At 33.5% G+C, this 4,211-nt stretch overlaps 1 pseudogene; it reads left to right on the forward strand.

The window, feature by feature from the left end:
* LOC126595320 (serine/threonine-protein phosphatase PP1-like) overlaps positions 1-3,374 on the forward strand; it is a 3,626-nt pseudogene extending 252 nt beyond the window's left edge.
* Positions 3,375-4,211: the final 837 nt, after the last annotated feature.

Genomic DNA, 4,211 nt, shown 5'->3' on the forward strand with positions numbered 1-4,211 from the left:
TAGTTGGTAGTCTAGAGATATTCGTCTCTCTAAAAGCAGAGCTCTAGGTCGATGTTATATGTATCCGCGCTGAGCTTCTGAAATTCCATGCCTGTATCCACACTGTGTAGTTTTTGAAATCTTGTAGCATATAATTGTTATATTTCTGAGATGTAGCAAAGAGTATGCATTGAAAGGGATGAATTCTTGATAGTTTTCGTCATAATCTATTCATTTATTTATATGTTTACATTTTTCCCTTTAAAAAGGAGAAAACTAATCTGATATCCTCATATGAGTTTCTTTACGTCGCGCAGGTGGTATTCAAGGCCAGTATTCAGATCTTCTGAGTCTTTTTGAGTATGGTGGATGGCCCTCTCACTCCAACTATCTGTTTTTAGGGGATTATGTAGATCATGGGAAGCAAAGGCTAGAAACAATATGCCTTCTCCTTGCATATAAAATAAAGTATCCTCAGCATTTTTTCCTTCTGAGGGGTAACCATGAATGTGCTTCAATAAACAGAATATATGGCTTTTATGATGAGTGTAAACAAAGATTCAATGTCAGACTTTGGAAAGAGTTTACAGATTGTTTCAACTGCCTTCCCGTGGCAGCTCTCCTTGAAGACAAAATACTCTGCATGCATGGTGGACTATCACCCGAGTTAAACAATTTAAATCAGATCAACACTTTAAAGCGACCTACTGATGTCCCAGATAGTGGTTTGCTATGTGATCTCATGTGGTCCGATCCTAGCAAAGACATTGAAGGTTGGGGACCAAATGATAGGGGAATTTCCTTTACCTTCGGTGCTGATAGGGTAACAGAGTTTCTTCAGAAGCACGATCTAGATTTGATTTGTCGAGCTCAACATGTCTGAAATATCTTTTCATTTCATAATTTTCCACTACCATATAACCAAGAACTCCTTCCACTTATCAGATATTATTTATATTTGCAGGTTGTCAAAGATGGATATGAGTTCTTTTTGGACACGAAACTCTTGACAATATTTTCGGCACCAAATTACTGTGGTGAGTTTGACAATGCTGGGGCAATGACGAGTGTCGATGAGTCTCTCAAGCGCTCTTTCCAGATATGATAAGAAGCCAAGTTAGCTTTGGGAGTAGAGCTGCAGGTCAGCCGGTACTCCATTGAAAGTCAAGGTACCATTCATCTCACCCCATGTACGAAGCTCTACTTCGTAATATATAACCATTGTAACATTTTATATTTTTGTATTTGTTGGAAACAGATGAAAAAGTAGAGAATTATGTAGAAAAATTTCCAACTATCGTCCATGCTGATTTGAGCCTAGAAAAGCACTGCAAAATAATATATGAACAATGCATCTGAGTTGGTTAGTTGTGGAGTTTTCTATATATACAGAAGACAGAAGTTATAGGTGTAGAGAAACATCTAGGAAGACTTTGAAAGCGACTCTAATAAAAGACTTGGATTACTTGAATCCAACAGAAAACATGGGATAAACAAGCCATATATTTTAGGAGTCCCATGCCTTAATTCAACAGTTTTTAAAAAAGCTAATGAGAGCTCCAATCAAATTTTTTTTTCTGAGTTAAACCTTCTCTTGTTGGATTTTATTGGTTAAAAAATGTTCTCCGAAGTATCCAAACTTGGTCTCTAGTTAAGAGTCCGCACCCAAGAGTTTAGAGGGTACCTCAGTTTATGCTCTTTAATTTTCCTTCTTCCTAGTTATGTTGTAGGCTGCATATTTAATGGATTGTGACATTATATGCGCTTTATTAACTCTCACTTTATACATGAAACTTGTCTTCCATTGTTATGATATGCATTTTTCTTTACCTCCAGTCGTTTCTTGGTGCAATGGTGTAAGGTATTGCGATGGGAGATTTCTGAAGAAAGCACCTCCCTTTGTTCGGAAAGACGTAGCGTGCCTGTTTAACTGTTTTAAGTCCTCTAATTTCTTTCAATACAAAAACACAAATTCGAAACTTCTTTCAGCAAGAGAGTGCAGAAGATCTTCCCAGGAACATATGCAATGCCCTTGTATGCAGTGGAGACTAGTACTATAAAACCCACTCTATGAAAGAGCAATGGGTAAAAAGTTGGAAAAAGAGTGAGTTTTTTCTTTCATTTTTGTGTTTTTGGGTGGGTTGTTTGAGTCTTGTTTTTCATGTAAAATAATAGTTGTAAGACTCAGTCGATAGATGAGTACATTAAAATTACTCAAAGAACGAAATAGTGAGTGTCCTTAGAAGGTCTTTTGAGCACTAAATGATAGATGAGGTTCTGGTGTGATACAACCACGAATTGTGCCCATGGTAGATTGGGATCTAACACCATATGCACTATGGCTGTTGTGGATTATAAAATGACCACGACCAAAGTCCGTTATAAAAGAATTTTCAAAACTAAAAAAATAAATAGAAAGATATTTATTTTTATTTAATCAATATAATATAATATTTATATTCAAGATTGCACATTTACTACAATATAATAATTACATAAAAAAAATCACAATTAAAATCAATGAGCTATCCTAAGAAATATGAAACTATCTATCAAGTACGAAATACTCCATTTACAAACAATTGTCACTTAAAATACTTCACTTTTCCTTGAATCGTATTACAAAGATTCATAATTTGATAACCGCCGCTACCACTACCCCTTCCTCTTGGTTGAATAATTCACCTAAATACATAATGACAAATAAGTTGATCAAATGATTGCTTCTAAGAAAACATATGCTTAACAATTTGGTATATAACACTCAATAGAGAGAAAGTGAGATTCCTAACCATACAAGAAGAACTTGAATGAAAGGAAAACATATCAGATTAGAAATCGAAATACTATCAACTTGAGAATTAAGAATCACTAACAACAACTTCAAATTATCGCTACGATTATTCATAATTTTAAAAATTAATTTTAAAAAATAGAGAAATTGAGAAAATGTAGGACCTGGTCCTGTCGAACCATAGGTGGACGACCTCAGCGAAGAGAATGTAGCACCATCATTGCATTTGCTCCCACTACAAATCTGTTCGTTCCAATTGAACCGCCTTAATTTTCAGAGCGACACGGTGGAGTGGAAGGGATGGTCGCCACTATTGCAGTGAGGCTGAGGAGGAGAGAGCATGGAGGTTGTGTTAGGGTTGATTTGTTGGGTTGCTAATGTTGTTGCAGGAGGAAAGTGGGAGGTTTTTGAGTGGGCGACATCAGGAGGGGAAGAAATTGGTGGTAGTGGTGAGGTGAGGAGTCATGGATGGAGAGAGGCGATGAGTGGAGAGAAGATAAAAAATGAGAGAAAAGTTTGAGAGAGGTAAAGTAATAGGAAATGAAGTATTTCACTTAAATTTTGAGAATTGCAGGAGTACGGTGAAATTTCAAAGATTTGAAATTTTGGGAAATTTTTCAATCCCTCCTAAATTTTTTAAAATAATGCGTGTAATTCCACCATTTTTTTTACCACAAACATTAAATGTGATTAAAAACAATATTTCCACGACCAAGATCCATGGTGGTTTAATATTTTTACAACGTGTTAGATTAAGTATGTGGTATTAAATTGTTTTTGGAAAAATTAGGTTTTCATCCTTATTTTTCTTACTTCATTGATCAAAACCTTATTCCTTTTAGATTTCAATAATAAAATATTTTTATTTCTAAATATATTTATTTAGTGTTAGGAATGTTACATTTTGTATATTTATATTTATGGCTAAATTTTTTATCATATATTTTTTTTTAGTTTGTACCAATTTTCTTTTCAGTTTTAATTTGTACTCATATATTAATTCCTTTTTATGCCCATATTTTTAAAATTTTATTAGTATTTGTAACCATTTTTAATTTGGCTAAATGTACCCATGCTAATTATATGCATTTATTTTATGTTTTAAAATACATCATTAGTTATTTTTTTATAATATGTTAATAATTATGGGCACATCATTTTTTTTGCTATAATTTTTGTAAAGAACAATATTACTCTAAAATTGATTTTTAAGTATTTATTATATTTTAAAAATATTATTTGAATTTGTTTAAATTTCATAATTTGTGAGACATTAAATGCACAAATGCATAGGTTAAATCTCTTAAATGAGGCTAAGGACCTCGATCAAAATATTTAAACAAACAAGGTTTCAGTCTAACAATTAGGTTGATTAGGGATCGGAACTAAAGTGACCCATTGTTTTATTATAACAGGGCACTACTTGTCTGTTGTAAAA

Source organism: Malus sylvestris, chromosome 13 (genome assembly GCF_916048215.2).
Source record: "Malus sylvestris chromosome 13, drMalSylv7.2, whole genome shotgun sequence".
In the NCBI taxonomy this organism is placed as follows: domain Eukaryota; kingdom Viridiplantae; phylum Streptophyta; class Magnoliopsida; order Rosales; family Rosaceae; genus Malus; species Malus sylvestris.